This window comes from Bos javanicus, chromosome 8 (genome assembly GCF_032452875.1).
Source record: "Bos javanicus breed banteng chromosome 8, ARS-OSU_banteng_1.0, whole genome shotgun sequence".
NCBI lineage: Eukaryota > Metazoa > Chordata > Mammalia > Artiodactyla > Bovidae > Bos > Bos javanicus.
Window position 1 is genome coordinate 6400981 of NC_083875.1, and position 23639 is coordinate 6424619.

Genomic DNA, 23639 nt, shown 5'->3' on the forward strand with positions numbered 1-23639 from the left:
GTGTTACTAATTACTGTGATTTTTTTTTTTTTTTGGATATTGCACTGTGAAACATGTCAGCTTTTGGAAGGAATGCAAAGTCCACTGAAGGGTTTTAGAATCACATTATGTAAACTTGAAGCAAACACCACTTGCCCAGTTGTGGTTCAGAGTCAGAGAAGAAGAGCTACAACGATCTGAGATGGCTGTTAAAACACTTCTCCCTTTGCCAATGATGTATCTGATAGAGGATGGATTTTCTTCATATATTTCCCCCAAACAACATATCATAGTAGACTGATCACCCAAGAAGATAGTAGAACCAGCTGCCTCCCATGAAGTCAGACACTAAGGAAACTTGCAGAGGCATTTTATTTTTCTTTGGCTGTGCTGGGTCTTTGTTACTGCACAGGCTTCCTCGAGTTGCAGCCAGGGGCTGCTCTCTGTTGCAGCGTGCAGGCTTCTCATCGTGATGGCTTCCCTTGTTGCAGAGCACAGGCTCTAGGGTGCGGGGCTTTGGTAGTTGCAGCTCATGAGCTTCGTTGCCCCACAGCATGTGGAATCTTCCTGGAGCAGGGATCAAATCCGTGTTCCCTGCATGGGCACGGGGATTCCTAACCATCAGGGAACTCCTATAGTAAATACATATCTTAAATTTCACCCTTTTATTTTCTAATATGATTCATGTCAATAAATACAACCAACAAAACCTCTTCAGGGTACTCAGTATTTTTAAAGAGTGTAAAGGGGTCCAGAAACACAAACTTGAAAATGTGCTTCAGGAAACATGAAAATACTGGAAACACAATGTCAGGGGTACAAAGCAGAATGCTGAAATGCAGGTACAGTGACTCCAGCGATGTGAAAATATATGTGCACAGAAAAGGAATAGGATGAAACCATAAAATAATAATAATTAGGTGATTTAAGTTTTATGTTCATAAAATTTCCAACTTTTCTACAATAACATGTTTTGCTCCTATAATCGGGAAGGATAGAATTTTGGTTCCAACCACAGAGCATATATTTATCTGCTTCTAATAGTGGTAGCCACCAAAAGAGCATCATGTTTTCATTTTATAGTTGTGTAGAAGGATTTAATGTGCCCGACTCTAAGACAGGGAGATTTTTAAATCAAGAAACTTTCCCAAATCAAATAAAAGCATTTCTTTCTGGTAGTTCCCTGAGGAGGTAATAAACTTATTCAAATGACATTTTGGGGGCTCCTATTGAAGAATTGGACTTCATTTGTGGCTCAGACAGTAAAGAATCTGCCTACAATGCAGGAGACCTGAGTTCAATCCCTGGGTTAGGAAGATCCCCTGGAGAAGGAAATGATAACCCACTCCAGTATACTTGCCTGGAGAACCCCATGGACAGAGGAGCCTGGTGGGCTACAGTCCATAGGGTGGCAAAGAGTCGGATACAACTGAGGGACTAAACAATAACAACAAATTGAAGAACTGTCTATGAAGAGTCAGCCACAGAAGAAATGGATCTCCTCTCTATAGAGACACAGCATTCTCTCTCCTCCCTCCTCTAACAGCTTCAGCTAACAGTTTATATGCTTGTTGACACTGACCTTGAAAGCTGTTGTGAAAGACGGTAAGGCCACCTACAGGGGAGGAGGCCAGAAGAGCCCCCAGTCTCCTTATAAAAGCAAGTCTCTTTGGAGCTAGCCTAAGTTACTTGGCTGTACTCTGCAAAGGAGAATTAAAAGAAAGCAAGGGGAACTTCCCTGGTGCTGCAGGGCTAAGACGCCGTGCTCCCAATGCAGGTGGCCTGGGTTTGATCCCTAGTCAGGGAACTAGATCCCACATGCTGCTGCTAAGACCTGGCACAGCCAAATAAATAAATACAAATATTTTTTTTAAATAAAATGAGGACTTAATTACACTTTCCTTTTTATCCCTACTCAGTACAGAGTGCCATACTGAGCACAAAGCAAAGGCTCAATTAACTTATGTTAGTGGCAGCCTCTATGCCATCCTAGGGTCATTCAGGCTGTGGACTGGATTGTCTGTGTTGACATGGCTCAGCTAAAGAGAAGCTGAGAGTTATCAGGTTGTTTAGACTCAAAGATGATTCCGCTTTCCCCAGTAACCTAAAACTCAGTCTCCTACTGGGGTGACTGCTTCAGCATTCTTAATAATGCAACTTCACTCCGTCTTAGTCTGACCTGACTTCTCCAACTAAGCTTATTCACCCAAGGCCAACCAAAGCTGGAGAGACGCATCTGCTGGCCTGGCCATCTGACCTCTGCCATGTATCACTGTGCTGCAGATGAACAAGTCAGAACAAAGGGACAGACTGCGCAGAGACAGGGCCCTGAACGTATAATTTTCACGGAAAGTTTGGCCTCTGGCTTACCCGTTAACTCCTTTTGAAGACCAGCTGCCTCTCAGGTTGAATCATCTCTCTTTTGCCTGCAACGTACAGAAAGATAAACCAACCTGCCCGATGCGACTCTCTTCAGAACGAGGTTTTCTGCCAGGATTCAGGTGCTGGAAAACTCATGTCCCTTGAAAAGAAGCCCCAGCAAAATGAAGACTTATTAGTATTTATTTTTGCATTTGGAGAGGGAGGGCGATGTCATTCCATGTTTTAGACACATCTTAATTTGCGGATTTTTCTTCTAAGACTCTTCTAATTGGATGAAAGTGCGCCGGGGCTGATTTATGGATCTCCGGAGGTGCCAGGCATCACTTCACATCTGCACAGCTGCTCTGCAGCAGTTTAACTTGGCGGAGGGTGTAAGCCTTGGAATTGTGTCATCTATTTGTACATGCTTACAACAGACTCCTTGTGCAGGTTCTTCAAGACTCTTTGCGGGCATGGTCGAGCCTGGGTGTTGAAGGAGTCTCACGGAGTGATTTATCCTATTGGGAGGCTTTCAGAGTTTCCATAATGAAGGATGAGATAGTGTTCTGTGCCATGGATTCAGTTCCCCAGGGAATTAGAGATGGGCTGAGGTGGAGAGGCTGCCAGAATGCAAGGCTTCAATCCCACAGTGGTCATCCAGCCAATGCTGGAAGTGCCACTGTGCACAACAGGCTCACTTTCACTCTGAGGTGTCACAGGGAAGCAGCCAAAAGCAGGAGCATGGGGGTGGGGGTGTGTGATGTCATGTGAGTCACCGCAGGTATAAATAACTTGAGAAGCTCTACTGACAATAGAGGATCTGGCCTCCACAGTAGCTAACAAGGCTATCTTCAAGCTCAAAGGCCTGAGTTCTGGCCCTGATGTCCTTTGTAGTCAAGGATGATACTGTGTGTTCCTCCCTGTAGCCAAGTGTGGCTGAAAATACCCGGGTGACAGACGATAAGGGCTTTTTGTGGGGCGGGGTGTGGGATGGGGCATGGAAAGCTTGTGTGGGGTCTGTGTGGGGGGCCTCCCAGCAGTCAGCTCAGCTTGTCACAGAGCATCAGGACTCCATCTGCAGCAACCCAGCAACCCTGGCATCATCCCCTTGGCTCCAATGGCCCACAAATGTCTCCACTCTTGAGCATCTTTCCCTGGGTCCTGTGACCAGGGATTTCCCCTCCTACCTGGCTGCTTGCTGTCCCGTGTGCCCATGCTGGGCAGGCAGGCGGGGGCCAGCTTTCTTGCTACACTGTTTTCAGGGGGTGGGGGGAGAGGCCTTTGAGGTGGGCTGGGTCCTTTGGCAGCTTTCTTGATGGGTGGTTTTATTTTGCCACTTCAGCACTGATTTGTTCCCAACCTTTAGGGCTGAAAGGACTTCCCCTGCTTTCTCAACATCTCCTGTCTTAGACCAGGGAATGCAGAGGCAGTGCTTTGGGCTAAGATCTGCCTCTCCTGTTGGTAGGCTAAGTGGACCCTTACATAGTTTATAGCCTTAAAAAAACGGTACCATACCAGCCTATTTTCAAAATCCTTTTTAAGTTAGAAATTCCTGAAGGCTAATCTCAGAAACCTAGTAACAGGTTCACAAGCCACCGACAGAGCTCAAGTGAGGCTCAGGCAGTGCTGGTGGCTTCAGCCAATGGCAAGCACTGAGTGGCTGCTTTTTACTTCGCCTCTTTGGCAAATCGAAATCTTCTCACATGTGGGTTCAAGATGGGATTAGGAAAGATAGGAAAAGGGCTTCTTGGTGGTGCCTTAGCCTTAAAATCTCCTACAGGAGGAACTGCAAACTATCTTGAACAGGGAAAGTCCAAGAAGCTTACTAGCTCCTTAACTTCCTCGAGAAGCATCTGAACTGAGGGTAGCTTTGGGCATAAGGAAGTTGTGATGAGGATGGGTGAGATGAGACGGTTGGGGCTGAGACCTACCCTGCCCACTGGGCTTCTGCAGGAGGGGAAGACAATCCAGTGCCTCCACGAGCAGCCAAGGGACACAAAGTCCCTTGGTGTCCAAGAAGGGACACCTTCTCAGGAGGGAGAAGGGCCCTGGAATTAGGAGACAAAGGAACTAAAAACAGACTTTGTCTACCTCACAATCCTGTCTCTTTGGTTTGAGGTCATCCAAGAGTCCCATCCTACACAATGTTTGAAGCTGTTTCTCCAGGGCACATCTCTAAATCAGCTTTCATCTCTTCCTGGCCCTGCGAGGATGCTGGAAGTGAGGCCCAGTCCCCAAGTCTCCAGCACATGAACCAGTGGTCTCTGATCTTGTAGATATTCTTTTTTTTGACAAACTAGGAGGAATGGGATTGAGGGTAACAAGCATCTAGTATGTTTTGGTATTCCCATTTTGTAGATGAGGAAACTGAAGTTTGGTTATGGAAGCAGGCTCACGTGAGAGTGAACAGCAAAGATGGGATGTAAACTGAAGCCACCTACCAGGGGTGAGCGGGTTGGCGAGTCAACCCGAATCAGGGAGCCCCTGCGTGTGACGTTGGCAGCCCTGTGTCAGAACCCTGATCTTCTCTCTAAAGTCCTGACCAGGAACTCCAGGAAAACATTTAAGTTCTCCTCATGGTGTTTGAGAAGGAAATAGTTCCTCTGAGATTCTCTTTCTCCAAGGAAGATCCTAGTAGGTTTGGGTTGATAGACCCCCAGCAAGTCACTGGTAATAGAGGCTGACACCCCTATAAAATCAATCTATGCCCAGTAGGCTGAGCCCTTGGTTTCCTTTTTCCCATTGGATTTCTGTCAGGAATCCCAACTTCACAGCTTGTGACACAATCTGGCCCTTCTAGTTACAGAGCTCTTCCTCATGAATTACTCAGTCAAACCTCAAAGCCCGTGTATCATTCCTTCTCTGTCAGGTGAGGGCATGGAGACAGAACGCCCATGCATTCCTGACAGCAGCGTGGCTAGGACCCCGGGGACCGGGGTAGACTCTAGAACACGCGTGCTCTTAGCGCTGCCCGCCCTGCTCCTTCTCCACATCCTACGCAAGGGTTTATTGAGGACCACACTTCTGCACAAGGCAGCCGACGGCAGCAGTGGTCACCTGGAGGCAAGGCCCTAGGGTGTGGTGCTGGTGGGGTTGGCCCGAGAAATTAAAATCAGGGCTGACTGGGGTACAACAGGATGGATGCCAAGCTTGGCTGACAGGCCCAGCCTGAATTGGGCAGTGCTGGCAGCATGCAGTGTTATGAAACATTTTCAAAGTACCTAAGAAATCTTTTTTAAGGTGATAAAATGTCTATGTTCAAAGTGTTAGAAAATATTTGAAACAAGCCATTCCTAAGTAGGTTGAGGTAAGTATTGCTAAGACATACTATTCACATGTGTAAGAGTAAGTTCTTCATAAAATAGAACTGAATTCAATTGTTTAAAATGGGTTTGCTCTTGGGTTGCATGGAGACATGCACGTGATTTAATTGTTGCCCTCACTTTTCAACGTTTTAACTGTCAAACAGACATAGGATGGCACCTTTCCTAGGAAATGTGATTTATAATATACTCTACTCTTACTGAAAATTGTTTGTGTATTAGTTAGGATTAGATTGCTAGAAGATCCAAAACAGCACTGGTTTAAAGAAAATAGTTTATTTTTCTCTCATGAAAAGAGGTCAGGATGGTCATGGATGGTTTGGTGGCTTCCTGGTGTCAAGGGCTTCTGCTCCTCCTATCTTGTTACTCACTATGCATGAATTCTATTTTCAAATTCACCTCATGTCCCAGTATGGCTGCTGGAGTGCCAACAATTATATCTGCAGTCCAGGGAGTAAAAAGAAAAAGGGAGCAAGAATGAAGGAACACTCTCTTCCACTTCCACTTATGTCTCCTCAGCTAGAACTCCTTGATTTGCCAGGTCTGGCTACAAAACAGACATAAATGTATGATTTTAATGTTCTCAGCTAAAACGATAGGATTATTTTTACAAAGAAAAAAGTGAGAACAAATATTTAATGGCAATTAGGAGTCTACATACCACAGCTGGATTCTGGAACCCATTCCCTTCACCTTGTTCCCTAGGCTCCCACACTTGCTCCTTGCCCACGTGCATTTAGATTTCCAGCATTAAGGTCCTGTTGAGAACTGTGGAATGTCTGAGATTCCCCCTACTTGTGAGTGAGGAGCCAGCATGCCAGTGTTCTCAGTGCTGGCAGGAGACACAGGGCCCTGGGTCAGAGATAAAGGCTTAGTCATAGCAACCGTCTGAGTGCCAGTCTTTCCTTGAGGCAGCTCCCAGCCTCAGTCCCCATAGGGTGACAGCTGCACAGCAGCAGCTGACATTACAGGAAAGGCACTGTGAGCTCAAGGAGGGCAAGGGTTGTCTGGTGGGAAGGGAGACTGCTGGCCTTCTGCAGAGGGAAACTCCATCTCTGTACTTCCAGGCTGTCCACTGTGAGGAACCCTTGTGAAGACAGTCCATCCAGAACACCGGTGTCAGCGTCTCTGCCTGCAAGATGACAGACAGAGGAGAGGCCGTGGGGAACAAAGACCAATGTGACACAGTACACATGGAGGGGGTCACCAGGAAAGAAGCACCAGACACTCCCCGGCCTCTTGTGAGTGGGCAGAGCTCTGGGGGCTTGGGGGAGGGAGGGGCGAGGCTGGACCTCGAGCCAGGAGAGGCTCTGCCCCACATGCTGGTGTGCAGATGGGGCCGATGCTTCACAAACCTGCCCGTGTCCTGAGGAGTATGTGGAAGTTACACCTACTCTCCGTGGACAGATGGAGTCAGGTTCTGCTCATCCCGTGTGTCCTGTCGGCCCTCTGTCCCGCCCCTCAGCATCCTCTCGTCTCCCTGAAGGAATTCTTGTGCCCTGAGTGAAAGCGTATCTCCTGTATAAGGTCTGTGTTTCTCAGTTCGGGGGGCCATGGGTTGCCCTGGATGCGAGGGTTCCCTGGCAGGGCATGAGGGCCCACCAGGGACAGACCACTGCTGGTCTGGGACTGGATGCCCCTGGATTCCCTCAGGGGAACGAGAATTTCAGGAACCCTCACAGCCCTCGGGATGGCAGGACTCACTGAGGTGACCTGAGCTCAGAGCTGAAAGTGCTCCTAATAGGTTGTTAGGGGCTGGGGTGTAGCAGGGGAGTACAGCCGAGCTGACCCTGTTTTGGGGAAGTTTAAAAGCGTACAAGTGAGTCCAGTCAGGGAAACAAAAGCAGGTAAGCAACTGTTTAGTGCTCCACTTGTCCTATGGAAGTAAAATGCAAGTCATGTATGGAGTTTTAAATGTTTTAGTATGTAGTTGCTCAGTCGTGACTGACTCTTTTGTGACCGCATGGACTGTAGCCCACCAAGTTCCTCTGTCCACAGGATTTCCCAGACAAGAATACTGGAGTGGGTTGCCATTTCCTCCTCCAGGGGATGTTCCTGGGATCAAACCCGTGTCTCCTGCATTGGCAGGGAGATTCTTTACCTGCTGAGCCATTGGGGAAGCCCATAAATGTTTTTTTAGTAGCAATATGAAAAATAGGTTAAATTAATTTTAACATTATATTTTATTTAACCCAATATACTGAAAATGTGATCAGTTTAGTATGAAGTCAATATAAAATTATTTGGGAAAAAGTTCACATTTTATGCTAGTCTTCCTAGTGTGCATGCATTTTATACCTACGGTGAGTCTCAATTCAGACAAGTCACATTCAGGGGTTCAATAACTATATGAAGGTTGCGGCTTCCATACCAGACAGCAAAGGCTTAGTCCAAGATTGTGGGGTGTGTGTGTGTGTGTGTGTGTGTGTGTGTGTGGTGTCAGTGGTGCTTGACACAGACAATACATGTACTGTCCTGACCTTGTCTTCTGTGTGTGGGGCAAGTGTTCTGTCTTCCCAGGTGTGTAGGGTGTCCTTTTCTTTTCCTCACATCTTCCTTTGCACACCGGAAAATCAGCTATAGGGGAGACTTGGTGCTTGCTACCTTAGCCAGGCCCATATCCGGCTGGCATAAAGAACATTTATGGAGGAAATGGCCAATCTGAAGTTTAAAAAAAAAAAAGAGGTTGTGGGGAGACAGGTTAAAAAGAGAAGAGGAAGCAGGAGGAGGAGAAAACCTTGTACACTGTAGAATACATTACTGCTGCTACTGCTAAGTCACTTCAGTCGTGTCCGTCTCTGTGCGACCCCAGAGACGGCAGCCCACCAGGATCCCCCGTCCCTGGGATTCTCCAGGCAAGAACACTGGAGTGGGTTGCCATTTCCTTCTCCAATGCATGAAAGTGAAAAGTGAAAGTGAAGTCGCTCAGTCGTGTCCGACTCTTCGCGACCCCATGGACTGCAGCCTACCAGGCTCCTCCATCCATGGGATTTTCCAGGCAAGAGTACTGGAGTGGGGTGCCATCGCCTTCCCTGAGAACACACTACACTTGCGGTCAAATGGAACAAATTCTTTACTTGGTACATAGACTTGTCCTAGGCAGTGTGCTCAAAGGGAGAATTCCCAAGAAGCAGTGAGAGGTTCGGAGTCATTCATCGACTTAATCATGATCTATTTTCTTGCCTTGAACAGTGCCAGCTGGAATATGTTACATTCTATCCCAGGAAGGGAATCCAAGGAACAATTCCCAGCAAGCAGTTGTTCAGTGTGCAGAGAGTAAAAACCGCCAAGGCTTTTCATTAGGAGTTTCACAAGATTTTTCCATCATCTTCCACCTAGAGCAGTGCAGTGTAGCAGTGTTAGCTGCTCAGTTGTGTCCGACTCTTTGGGACCCCACGAACTGTAGCCTGCCAGGCTCCTCTGTCCATGGGATTCTGCAGGCAAGAATACTGGAGTGGATTGCCATTCCCTTCTCCAGAGCATCTTCCTGACCCAGGGATCGAACCCAGGTCTCCTGCATTGTAGGCAGATTCTTTACCATCTGAGTTACAGGGAAGATCCACCTAGACAGATGTAGTCAAATGGAAAAATTAGGACTGTAACGGTATACAATTTGGGACCCAACACTGTGTTGGTGTGAGGAGAGACTCAGATTCCAATCAGAAGGCAATTTGAGTTTTGGTACAAGACATTCACTTAGGGCAGGCTTCCCTGGTGGCTCAGAAGGTAAAGAAGACGGAAAAAACAACAAGGCAGGCCTGGTAAATGCCTGACACAGACATGGAACAGCGCAAAGGCTTAACTCAGCCCTGTCCCAGGCACCTGAGATAAGTGCTTGGTCTAATGATGCTTTAGCATTCAACTCTGTAATATGTGACAAAATAATGGGATTAACATGCAAAACTATAAAAACGCAGTGAACTCTATATTGTGAATGGAACTGTACACTGTGAACTGGGAAAAATGAACATCAATTTGAGGGCTATGACAGACTTAAGATGTATAATTCTGAAATATGATGTTCTTTTACTTTATCTAAGATTTTAAGGAAATGCCAGTACTCTATTTGACTCACAGACCTGATGTAGCCCCCTTAACCATGAATGTCCACAGTAGGAAAAATGAACTGAGCCTATAAACTAGTTTCTCTACTTTCTGAACTATTATCAGCTATGAGTTGTCCCCCTCTTCCAAATGTGGGCCTGATATTAATACTACAGAAGGGTAGTATCTATACACATATGTATCTACAATTCCAGGAAGCTGGGAATTTTCTGGATCATGTGGACTAACAAAAAATTTCTCATGGAATATGCAATGAATTGAAACAATGCTTTAAAATTTTTTTCTTAATTATAATTTATCAAGTTAATGTAGTCTGTTCTTTATTTGGATGTGAGTAAACAGGCTACTGACAAAAGGTATTTTCCTGTTGTACTAAAGAATCACATGACCCAGTTTTTGGCATTGGTCTAGAATCTAGGCATTATTGTATTATGCAAAAGAATCACTAGAATTTAACCTAATTGACTACTCAAGTCTCTACAGATTAAAAGTCAGTGAATCCACCCACGAGACAAGCCAGCACAGGTGCACAGCAGTTGACCCATGACCTACCAGCTGTTGCCTTTTGGGTTCACGTGACTGAGAGGAAGCTGGAAAAACTCGAATTTGTTGACAAAAACTGTTAGTCACCAAAGGCCAGAATTTTTTTGCCTTGGATTATTTTGGGAGAACCCTGCCAACAATTTCATAACGATAACTTGGACATTTGCCTATAATTCTTGTAACCCCTCCCAGCTGGAGCTAAGTATTAGCATTAAAACACTCCTGTTAAAATGGTCCTCCAAGGTTCAGTGTCTCTATGCTGCCTTAATCTGCTCCCAGTTCCACTTCACCTGAATTCCCAAAGCCACACATGTTCTTCTATTCCAGTGATGCGGAGTCACATCAAGTCAGCCAAGCCAGCAAGCTTGGGAGTTGGAGAAGAACATTTTGAAATCATCTAAAAAGAACATGTTTTTTAATTACAAGAAGGTGGGAGATGAGATTTCTCCCCAAATAATTGAACCCAAATGGAACTAAGGCTTTGTAAAAATGGAATTATTTAAAAAATCAATAGTGATCAATGATTATTTCAATGATGTAAGTCAGTGCTCCCTACATATTTTAGGCCAATAGGCCCACAAACTCCTCCCCCTTATCCCTCACTGATGAAAACCTTTCCATAGTGTGTGCTATGTGCCAAGCACGTGGGTGGGTATCCAGACAATGCTGTGTGAGGGCGATAGCCCTGCTCCCAGAGCCATTCTCTGAGCTCCAGCCAGACATGGACAGCCACCTGGTGCCCTCGCATCTCTCCCACTGACACTCTTACATAATCCAGAAGAAGGAGACTGAAACTTAAAAGGCCCTTAGAGTATTCCATGGCTCTCCCCTTTCCAACTGACAGACATCAGAGAACGACCCTGACTGTGGAGAGCCCAGCACACTAACGACACAAAGCATGACTTCAAAGTGGATGCTTCCCTTCTGAAACCCACTGATAAACACAAACTTTGCAGATAAAACAACAGTAACGGAGAACAGGAGGCAGTTGCTAGGGGTCGGTGGGAAGGAGGGAGCTGACGATAAAGGGCAGAGAAAGCGGGAGCTTTCTCTGGGATGGAGTGGTTGCTTCTGGGTCCTCATGGTGGTGCATCTATGACTCTGTGCATCTCTCAAAGTGTACAGAAATGTACACACACAAAATGAATTGTACTATATGCACATTAACAGTAAATTCAAAGAAAAGGGACCGACCCCTCTACACTGTTGGTAGAAATGTCAATTGGTACAGCCACTATGGAGAACAGTATGCTGCTGCTGCTGCTGCTAAGTCGCTTCAGTTGTGTCCGACTCTGTGCAGCCCCATAGACGGCAGCCCACCAGGCTCCCCCATCCCTGGGATTCTCCAGGCAAGAACACTGGAGTGGGTTGCCATTTCCTTCTCCAATGCATGAGAGTGAAAAGTGAAAGTGAAGTCGCTCAGTCGTGTCCGACTCTAGTGACCCCATGGACTGCAGCCCACCAGGCTCCTCTGTCCATGGGATTTTCCAGGCAAGAGTACTGGAGTGGGGTGCCATTGCCTTCTCTGGGAGAACAGTATGGAGGTCCTTAAAACTCTGTATGATCCAGCAATCCCACTCCTGGGCATATATCTAAACAAAACTCTTAATTCGAAAGGGCAGCACTATTCACAATAGCCAAGATATGGAAGCAACCTAAACGTCCATCAACAAATGACTGGATAAAGAAGATGTGGTACATATATACGTACAGTAGAAAATAACTCAGACATCAAAAAGAATGAAATTTTGCCATCTGCAGCAACACAGACAGTCCTATGAAGATAAACATTTAATAGATGTACTGGACAAGAATAGGAGTCTGTCTCCTGAAAAACAGCAAGAGCGAGAACTCTTTGCCCCCAGAGACAGAGTAAGCAGGGACAGCACAGGTCAAGACCCTATTCCAACCAGGCCCGTCAAATCAGGCACTGAGCCTGACCCACCTGTGTATTGCCAGCACCATGTTTTGCTCAGAGCAGGTGCTCACAATGTCTTGTTTTACCTGAAGTGTTGGGAGTAGAAGGCTTCTGGCAGGCACATACAGAGCAGCGACTCGGAGTATCCCCAGTGCAGTGATCCGTGTAACTTAGAGTTAATTCTGCCACCGTATGTAAACAAAGACTGCCCAAGATATTTTCATTTCGTTTAGTTTGGCTGTCACTCAAGGCAGAGTTCAGAATTAAGGAATTGGATACTATCTTGGATATTAGTGATGGGCCATAAAAAATAAATTAGGTCCTTTAAATAGTAAGTACTGAATAAAACCACCCAGGGATTAGCCAGAGAAAAAAATGGCAAAGCAAATCTTTAAGAAAATTTTTCTGTGATCAATTGAATCTTTTTAGAATTCAGACAACATAAGACGACTCAGAATTTGGTCATAAAAAGAAAGCTGCCAAAATAATAACACAAAATAAATGCTGAACCCTTTATTTTTATGAATTTGTTTTCTCAAAAGAAAACAGAGGTGCTGCCAATTTATCCCTCAGTAACTTTCCAACTGGGTAAAGCATTAAAATAATATATGCTATTTAAAAGTTATAAGGAATTCATTAAATGGGCGAGATCTCAGATTTCATGTATTGAGGATTTTGCTTTGATAGGACACAAACTCCCTATTGGGATTAGATATTTTTGGATATGAGCAGTTCTCTTCTCACTGGAGGGAAAATGCTGAATAAATGAGTGCATAATAAATTCTTACCTGCGAATTTCTCTGTCAGCATCAGACACCAACAAAGCAGCCTGCAGGAAGGACAGGCGGGGGAAGGTGGGGTGGGGCTCGTGGAGTCTGGCCTTCTGGGTGTAGGTAGGGAAGAGCTGCCCTCCAACCCAGGGGGAGGCTCGCTCCTGCAGCCTGACTGTCTACACATGGCAACGGACTCTGTAAGAGGCATATGTTGTTGCTTATGCTGCCTTGTAGCTGCCAAGGCTCTGTGCCTGCACACATGTCTCTCTAGCACATGAGAGACAGCATTTCCAGAGGTCTTACCTTCGTCGGGAGGGTGAGCATCTGGCCCAGCCCACATGGAGAAGCAAGGAAGAGTTAGGAACAGGGTTACAGTTCATATTAGTGATCTGTCCATTTCCTTTCTTTTTCCCCTTTCTGTCTCTCTAATCTGTTTATCATTGGTAAGCACCATAATATATATTTACCAGAGTGAAAAAGTTGGCTTAAAGCTCAACATTCAGAAAATGAAGATCATGGCATCCGGTCCCACCACTTCATGGGAAATAGATGGGGAAACAGTGGAAACAGTGTCAGACTTTATTTTTCTGGGCTCCAAAATCACTACAGATGGTGACTGCAGCCATGAAATTAAAAGACACTTACTCCTTGGAAGGAAAGTTATGAGCAACCTAGATAGCATATTCAAAAGCAGAGACATTACTTTGTCAACAAAGTTTCGTCTAGTCAAGGCTATGGTTTTTCCTGTGGTCATGTATGGATGTGAGAGTTGGACTGTGAAGACGGCTGAGCGCCAAAGAATTGATGCTTTTGAACTGTGGTGTTGGAGAAGACTCTTGAGAGTCCCTTGGACTGCAAGGAGATCCAACCAGTCCATTCTGAAGGAGATCAGCCCTCGGATTTCCTTGGAAGGAATGATGCTGAAGCTGAAACTCCAGTACTTTGGCCACCTCATGCGAAGAGTTTACTCATTGGAAAAGACTCTGATGCTGGGAGGGATTGGGGGCAGGAGGAGAAGGGGACGACAGAGGATGAGATGGCTGGATGGCATCACTGACTCGATGGACATGAGTCTCAGTGAACTCCGGGAGTTGGTGATGGACAAGGAGGCCTGGCGTGCTGCGATTCATGGGGTCGCAAAGAGTTGGATATGACTGAGTGACTGATCTGATCTGATCTTAGTTTTCTGAATGTTGAGCTTTAAGCCAACTTTTTCACTCTCCTCTTTCACTTTCATCAAGAGGCTCTTTAGTTCTTCTTCACTATCTGTCATAAGGGTGGTATCATGTGCATATCTTATTGATATTTCTCCTGGCAATCTTGATTCCAGTTTGTGCTTCATCCAGCCCAGCATTTCTCATGATGTACTCTGCATTTAAGTTAAATAAGCAGGGTGACAATATACAGCCTTGACGTATTCCTTTCCCTATTTGGAATCAGTCTGTTGTTCCATGTCCAGTTCTAACTGTTGCTTCCTGACCTGCATACAAATTTCTCAAAGGCAGGTCAGGTGGTCTGGAATTCCCATCTCTTTCAGAATTTTCCACAATTTATTGTGATTCACATAGTCTAAGGCTTTGGCATAGTCAATAAAGCAGAAATAGATGTTTTTCTGGAACTATCTTGCTTTTTCAATGATCCAGCAGATGTTGGCAATTTGATCTCTGGTTCCTCTGCCTTTTCTAAATCCAGCTTGAAATTCACAGTTCACATATTGCTGAAGCCTGGCTTGGAGAATTTTGAGCATTACTATACTAGCATGTGAGATAACTGCAATTGTGCAGTAGTTTGAGCATTCTTTGGCATTGCCTTTGGGATTGGAATGAAAACTGACCTTTTCCAGTCCTCTGGCCACTGCTGAGTATTCCAAATTTGCTGGCATATTGAGTGCAGCACTTTCACAGCATCATCTTTGAGGTTTTGAAATAGCTCAACTGGAATTCCATCACCTCCACTAGCTTTGTTCCTAGTCATGCTTCCTAAGGCCCACTTGACTTCACATTCCAGTATGTCTGGCTCTAGGTGAGTGATCACACCATTGTGATTATCTGAGTTGTGAAGATCTTTTTTGTATAGTTCTTCTGTGTATTCTTGCCACCTCTTCTTAACATCTTCTGCTTCTGTTAGGTCCATACCATTTCTGTCCTTTATTGAGCCCATCTTTGCATGAAATGTTCCCTTGGTATCTCTGATTTTCTTGAAGAGATCTCTAGTCTTTCCCGTTCTATTGTTTTCCTCTATTTCTTTGCATTGATTGCTGAAGAAGGCTTTCTTATCTCTCCTTGCTATTCTTTGGAACTCTGCATTCAAATGGGTATATCTTTCCTTTTCTCCTTTGCTTTTCACTTCTCTTCTTTTCACAGCTATTTGTAAGGCCTCCTCAGACAGCCATTTTGCCTTTTTGCATTGCTTTTCCCTGGGGATGGTCTTGATCCCTGTCTCCTATACAGTGTCATGAACTTCCGTCCATAGTTCATCAGGCACTCTGTCTATAGTAGAAGTTAAAAGGCTTTTAACTGAGTGTCTCCAGTGTATAAGCATTCCACCATGCTGGTCATAGGGATGTGAGGTGCAAGATGAATGGGTCTGATCCGTCTTTCCCACTTGGCATTCACAGTCTAAATGACTGACATCAACTCACAGGCGATTTGGTGTTTAAATCATGTTAATGTGTCAGGTAGACTGGTTGCTAAGCAAGTGATGGTAAAGACTGTAGAAAAAAGAAGCAAGCAAAGACAACAACAACAAAAAAATACAAATTACCTTTCAACCAAAGCTAACTGTTAAATAACAAAGATCCAAACTGGATCACTTACCTTTTTTTTTTTTGAGAAGTTCCTGACATTTATTTTATCCTTGTCATCATCCTGACATCTCACAGTTCATAGAGCCATTCCAGCCTTTACCATTCCGAATTTGCCTTTGAATTTTAATTTTTTTAATTGAAGGATAACTGCTTTACAGAATTTGGTGGTTTTTTGTCATACTTCAACAAGAATCAGCCATAGGCACACCCAGGTTCCCTCCCTCCTGTCTCCCTCCCCACCCACCCTTCAGCCTGTCACAGAGCCCTGTTTGAGTTCCCTGAGTCATACAGCAAATTCCCACAGGCTGTTTTACATATGGTGCGGTAAATTTCTATGTTACTCTCTCCATACATCTCCCCTTCCCCCTCCTCTCCTCCCCCCATGTCCATTGGTCTGTTCTCGAGGTCTGTTTCTCCTTTGCTGCCCTGAAAATAAATTCATCAGTGCCATCTTTTTAGATTCCATATATATGTCAGTATATGATATTTATATTTCTCTGACTTAACTTCACTCTGTATAATAGGCTCTAGGTTCATCCACCTCATTAGAATGGATTCAAATGTGTTCCTTCTTTATGGCTAAGTAGTATTCCACTGTACAAATTTACCATAGCTCTTTATCCATTCATCTGTTAATGGACGGCTAGGTTGCTTCCATGTTCTAGCTATTGTAAACAGTGCTGTAATGAACATTGGGGTACATGTGTCTTTTTCAATTTTGGTTTCCTCAGGTTATATGCCTAGGAGGGGATTGCTGGTTCATATGGTGGTTTTATTCCTAGCTTTTTAAGGAATCTCCATACTGTCTTTCCTAGTGGCTGTATCAGTTTACATTCCCACCAGCAATGCAAGAGCATTCCCTTTTCTCCATAACCTCTCCAGCATTTATTGTTTGCAGACTTTTTGATGATGGCCACTCTGATTAGTGTGATGTGGTATCTCATTGTATTTTTGATTTGTATTTCTCTAATAATGAGTGATGTTGAGCATCTTTTCCTGTGCTTGTTAGCCATCTGTATGTCTTCTTTGGAGAACTGTCTCTTCAGCTCCCTTTCCCACGTTTTGACTGGGTGGTTTGCTTTTCTGGTATTAAGTTGTATGAGCTGCTTGCATATTTTGGAAATTAATTCTTTATCAGTTGTTTCCTTTGCTACTGTTTTCTCCCATTCTGAGGCTTGTCTTTTCACCTTGTTTGTACTTCCCTTTGCTGTGCAAAAGCCTTTAAGTTTAATTAGGTCCCACTTACTTATTTTTGTTTTTATTTCCATTACTCTAGGATGTGGGTCATAGAAGATCTTGCTTTGACTTATGTCATCGAGTGTTCTGCCTATGCTTTCCTCTAAGAGTTTTATACTTTCTGGTCTTACATTTAGGTTTTTAAATCCACTTTGAGTTTATCTGTGTATGGTGTTAGGTAGTGTTCTAATTTCATTCTTTTGCATGTAGCTGTCCAGTTTTCCCAGCACCACTTATTGATAAAAACAATATGATTATCTCAATAGATACAGAAAAAGCCTTTGACAAAATTCAGCATCCACAGATGATAAAAGCACTTCAAAAAACGGGCATAGAAGGAACCTATCTCAACATAGTAAAGGTCATATATGAACCTTACAGCAAACATTATTCTCAGTGGTGAAAAACTAAAAGCATTCCCTCTAAGATCAGGAACAAGACAAGGGTGTCCACTCTCCCCACTATTATTCAACATAGTTTTGGAAGTCCTAGCTCAACAATTAGAGAAGAAAAAGAAATAAAAGGGATCCAGATTGGAAAAGAAGAGGTAAAACTCTCACTGTTTGTAGATAACATGATACTCTACATAGAAAACCCAAAAGAAACTATCAGAAAATTACTAGAGCTAACCAGTGAATTCAGCAATACAAGTTGCAGGATACAAGGTCAATACACAGAAATCACTTGCATTCCTGTATACTAACAATGAGAAATCAGAAAGAGAAACTAAGGAATCAATACCATTCACCATTGCAACAAGAAGAATAAAATATCTAGGAATAAACCTACCTAAAGAGACAAAAGACCTGTATACAGAAACTTACAAGACACTGATCAAACAAATCAAAGATGACATAAACAGATGAAGAGATAGTCTATGTTCCTGGGTAGGAAGAATCAATATTGTGAAAATGACTGTAATACCAAATACAATCTACAGATTTAATGTGATGCCTATCAAATAACCAATGGCATTTTTCACAGAACTAGAACAAAAAATTTCACAATCCATGTGGAAGCACAAAAGACCCTGACTAGCCAAAGCAGTCTTGAGAAAGAAGAATGGAGCTGGAGGAGTCAACCTTCCTGACTTCACACTATACTACAAAGCTACAGTCATTAAAACAGTATGGTCCTGGCACAAAAACAGAAATATAGACCAATGGAACAAGACAGAGAACCCAGAGATAAATCCACGCATCTATGAGTACCTTATTTTTGACAAAGGAGGCAAGAATACACAATGGGGCAAAGATAGCCTCTTCAATAAGTAGTGCTGGGAAAACCATTTTGTTTTAAATGTAGTTCATAAGAACATTTGCTTACTGAGTTTTTGCATTATACAACATTAAAGAAACCCTATAACTTTTGTCTTTATTTCTTTTTAATATAGTTCAAATTATCTGGATTTGGCACCTTGATTGTTACTTTGTAGCATTATGTGAATTTTTAGAAACAACTACCCTATTAACCATTTATTAAGAAGTTTTACTTACTAGCTTTTAAAGTTAGCCATAGTTCAATACCAAAACGTGACTAAAATGAACAAATCTCATGAAGTATCAGTGGATTCTAGGAAATATGGCATTAAAAATAAAAACCTCTGTGAGCAATAGATTTTAAATGTATTTTCTCCCAAAGGTCAAAGGGTAAGATTAAAATCAAATTTCAAAACTGTGATGATTTTTAACCTTTGAAGGTTAAGTATTTACAAAGAAATAAAAGCTGAAGATGTTATATATATTATGAAAATTAAAAGAAACATCGCAACTTGGCCCATGTGATGAAATAATATTGACTACACACAAAGTTTTTAAAGTCTAGTTGTCCTGGATACTGAGATTTGAAATGCAATACAGACTCAGTTAGAAAAGGAAATTAAAAAAAAAAAAAAGAAGAAATCAGCTGATTGAACTTAGGGGAATAAATTCCAAATTCATGAGAAGGCAAAGAATTAAAATCAGCCTCTATAATGTCAAACACATAGTAGGTTCTTAATAAATATTGGGTACATTGGGACAAAACATTGCACTTTTAGGTTGGATGCTTAAAAAGTCTTTTAGACTCTTTTTGGTTTCTTTTTTCTTCTTTGGGCACAGCATGCACCATGTGGGATCTAGCTCCCTGACCAGGGACTGAGCCTGTGCCTGCTGTAGTGGAAGCATGGTGTCTAAACCAGTGGACTGCCAGGGAAGTCCCTCCTCTTGGTTTCTTGATTGCAGTTATGTGTCCTGACCTGGATTCTGGATGAGAATCACCCATCCACAGGGCAGCTCAATATGAAAACTGGAACAGTCTCTTCTTAAGCAAACCCTCCCTCAACAAGACACTATTTTATACTCAAATGAGTATTTAACATCAATTTTAAAAGTTTTCGTGGCCATTTGAGAGTTTACAAAAATCAGGCAAACCAGTTTTTGGATTGACTTGCCTGGTTACTGCAGTGCCCTGGTTACCCTGGTAGCTTCTGCAAGCCCCTGCTCACGAGAGGCACTAACTCCTGGAAGTGGGGGTGGGAAATGACTTTGGAAAGTGGAAATCATACTGACCTCTTACTACCTCTGCTTCTTCCTTTTCTTCCCTGCTTCTTCCTTAATTTCAACAAAAGCTTTCATTTGTTATATGGAGAGTTTATCATGGAAGAATCTTTCTTTTAAGGAGGAAAAGAGAAAAATAAAATTTAATGTCTAATGCTTGGCTGCTCATGGATATTTTTTCTTTATTGTATATGCTTTCCTCTACAAGTTGCAGCTCCAGTACATTAACTTTAGAAGTATTATTTTTATGTGAAGTTTTGTGATACTTTATGGCTGAACCTGACAAAACTAGATTTCCTTTTGCCGGTGTATTAGCCAGGGTCCTCCAGAGAAGCAGAACCAACAGGACACACACGTGCGTGCATGCATGTGTGTACATACAAGTTTATTATAAAGAACTGGTTCAGACCATCATGGAAGCTGAGGTTATTAGATCTGCAGCAGGAAGCTGGGGACACAGGGGAACTGATGCAGTTCCTGTCCAAATCTGAAGGCCTGAGAACCAGAAACGTTGATGGTAGGATCTCAGTCTAAAAACTGGCAGGTCTGACATCCCAAAAGAGCTGATGTTTCGGTTTTAGTTCAAAAGCAAGAAAAAACTGATATAGCAGCTCAAGGGTGGTCAGAGAGGAAGAGTTCTCTCTCACTCACAGGAGTGTCAAGACTTTTTTCTTCCACTCAGGCCTTCAGCTGGTTGGTTGAGGCTCACCCACATGAGGGAGGGCCAACTGTGTTCCTCAATCTACTGACTCAAATGTGAATCTCATTCTCAACCCTGCTCACAGACGCACACACCCAGAACCACATTTGGCCAAATGTCTGGCACTCCTTGGTCCGGTCAAGCTGACACAAAAAATTAACCATCACAGCAAGTGAGATTCAATTATAAGATTAAATGAGTATTGATAGATTTACTTTAAAAAATTATGCTTGCAACATAAGTTCAAGTATACAGTTATAGAGCATTTGAAGATTCAATGAGCCATCTTAAGGGAAAATTAGTTGGCCTTTTCAGTGTTCCCTGAAAAACTATTGTTTCACCAAAAACAATTCTACATATATTAGCCACTATTTAACTACTTCACCAGTCCATCCTAAAGGAGATCAGTTCATTGGAAGGACTGATGTTGAAGCTGAAACTCCAATACTTTAGCCACCTGATGAGAAGAGCTGACTCACTTGAAAAGACCCTGATGCTGGGTCTTTTCCAGAGGATGAGATGGCTGGATGGCATCACCGACTCGATGGACATGAGTTTGGGTGGACTCTGGGAGTTGGTGATGGACAGGGAGGCCTGGTGTGCTGCGATTCATGGGGTCACAGAGTCGGACACGACTGAGTGACTGAACTGAACTGGACTGAACTAGTTCATTAAATCATCTATCAACCATGCACACATGTTCAGTTGAGTATGTATTTTGTGCCAGGCGCTGTGCCAGATGCAGGGTGTTCAGATGCCAAAGGAGAGAAACCCACTCCTGTCAGCCAGGAATTAATGTCCTGCCCAGCAGGTGAGGCAGCCAAATACATAAATTAGGAAGTAAAGTTGATTTTTTAATTTTTTCCCCAGATATAACTGACATACAACATCATGTTAGTTTTAGAATGGAGGTAGAGAAAAGATGGTGAAGTAGGACTTGAGCTCACATGCCCTCACAAAAACACCAAAATCACAGCTAGCTACTGAACAACCATGAACAGAAACGCCTGGAGCCTACCAAACCAAGATTCTACATCCAAACACAAAAAAAGCCACAGTGAAATGGTAGGAGGGGCACTTGTGCAATATAATTCAACCCCAAACCTGCAGGGTGGTGACCCACAAATGAAAATAATTATATTGCAGAGCTTCTCCCAGAGGAGTGAGAGTTCTGAGTCCCCTGTCAGGCTCCCCAGCTCTTGGGCTGAGGAGGCCCTCTCTCGGAAACTGCTGCAAACCACACATAGCAAGGACCCAGAGGTAAAGAGTGTCTTGGTGCAGGGACTCTGCAGGCAAGGACTCCTGCATGGAAGCTCCAGAATAATGTGGCTGGTCTTCCTTCACCTGTGACTCAATCTGGTGCTGTCAGTGACTTTAAAATTTTTATTTTATAAATTAAAAAAAAATTATCAATTCAACTCTTATGTATTTTCTCTTAGATGGTTGCCTGTTTGTGTTCTTGTTTGTGGGGAGGTATAGCCAAAATTTTTCGTCTTGATTGAAATGCATCTTTTGCTTTGTCTTTTTTCCTTACAAGAAAATGATATTAATCTGAGTATTATTTAATTGCAGACATATAGTTGGTCAATAGGCACATGAAAAGAAGCTCAACATAGCTCATTATTAGAAAGAAGAAAATTAAAATCACAATGAGGTACCACCTCACACTGGTCAGAACAGCCATCACTAAAAAGTCTACAAACAATAAATGCTGGAAAGTGAAAGTGAAAGTGAAATAGCTCAAGGGAGTGGATAAAAAGGAACCCTCTGCACTGTTGGTGGGAATGTAAACTGGTACAGACACTATGGAGCACAGTAGGGAGGTCCTCAAAAACCTAAAACTATATGATCCAGCAATCCCACTCCTGGGCATATATCCAGACAAAGCTATAATTCAAATACACACACACACACACATATAATGGAATATTCAGTTCCCAGTTCAGTTCAGTTGCTCAGTCGTGTCCAACTCTTTGCAATCCCATGGACTGCAGCACTCCAGGCTTCCCTGTCCATCACCAACTCCCAGAGCTTGCTCAAACTCATGTCCATTGAGTCAGTGATGCCATTCAACCATCTCATCCTCTGTTGTCCCCTTCTCCTCTTGCCTTCAATCTTTCCCAGCATTAGGGTGTTTTTCAATGAGTCAGTTCTTTGCATCAGGTGGCCAAAGTATTGGAGTTTCAGCTTCAACATCAGTCCTTCCAATGAATATTAAGGACTGATTTCCTTCAAGATTGACTTGGTTTGATCTCCTTGCAGTCCAAGGGACTCTCAAGAGTCTTCTCCAACACCCGTTCAAAAGCCTCAGTTCTTTGGTGTTCAGCGTTCTTTATAGTCCAACTCTCACATCCATACATGACTACTGAAAAAACCATAGCTTTGACTAGACAGACCTTTGTCGGCAAAGTAATGTTTGCTTTTTAATATGCTGTCTATGTTTTTCATAGCTTTTCTTGAGCAATATTCAATGAATTGGTCATTGAAGACCAATAATCTTGACCAATATTCAATGGAATATTGTTCAGTGACAAAAAAGAATGAAATGTCATTTGCAGTAACACAGATGGACTTAGAGATTGTCGTACTAAGTAGCTCAACAGGAGAAAGACAAATACCATGTGATATCGCTTATATGTGGAATCTAAAATACGACACAAATCAGCGTATCTGTGAAACAGAGACAGACTCAACAAGACACAGAGAACAGACTTGTGGTTGCCAAGGAGAGAGGAGGGGGATGACCTGGGAGTTTGGAGTTAGCAGATGCAAACTATTATATACAGAATGGATAAACGAGGTCCTACTGTACAGCACAGGGAATTGTATTCAGTATCTTATAATCTGTAGTGGAAAAGAAGCTGAAGTTTTATACCTGGAATTAACACGATATTATAAATCAACTATAGTTAAATTTTTAAAAATTGTAACTGTGTATGTTGATGGATGCTAACTGAACTTATTCTGCAATATATTGCATTTTGCAATATATACAAATATTGAATCATTCTATTGTACACCTGAGAACTAATGCAATGTTATATATTTCTTGCTTAGTCGCTAAGTCGTCTCTGACTCTCTGTAACCCCATGGACTATAGCCCACTAGGTTCCTCTGTCCATGGGATTTCCCAGGCAAGAATGTTGGAGTGGGTTGCCATTTCCTTCTCCAGGGGATCTTCCCGACCCAGGGACTGAACCCACATCTCCCGCATTGCAGGTGGATTCTTTGTTACTGAGCCACCAGAGAAGCCCAGTTTTCTACTGCAGGTCCCTGTTTTCTATTGGGCACGAAGGAAGGAACCAAGCTGAATGAATATGATTAAGTTCCTGGCCTGAGATGTCCCCACATGGTCTTGTGTTTGTTTTTCTTTAGAGGAAATGCTAAACCCTAATGGC

At 43.2% G+C, this 23639-nt stretch overlaps 1 protein-coding gene and 1 long non-coding RNA gene across 11 annotated transcripts in view; one reads left to right on the plus strand and one right to left on the minus strand.

The window, feature by feature from the left end:
• The window catches only part of LOC133252398 (uncharacterized), an 89542-nt gene that overhangs the window by 57900 nt on the left and 8003 nt on the right, over positions 1–23639 (plus strand). For both annotated transcript variants that reach the window (XR_009737911.1, XR_009737912.1), the window contains one exon: positions 6731–23639. This exon is cut by the window's right edge and continues 8003 nt beyond it. This is a non-coding gene — a long non-coding RNA (uncharacterized LOC133252398). The remainder of the gene's footprint in view (positions 1–6730) is intronic.
• Positions 1–23639, minus strand: part of SCRG1 (stimulator of chondrogenesis 1) — a 107546-nt gene that overhangs the window by 49503 nt on the left and 34404 nt on the right. For 2 of the 9 annotated variants that reach the window (XR_009737904.1, XR_009737906.1), the window contains one exon: positions 1–15672. The exons of 2 other annotated variants lie outside the window; for them this stretch is intronic. The gene's annotated coding sequence lies outside the window, so the exon portion shown is untranslated. The remainder of the gene's footprint in view (positions 15673–23639) is intronic. 5 more of the 9 variants (XR_009737910.1, XR_009737907.1, XR_009737909.1 and 2 more) reach the window with 5 other exon arrangements.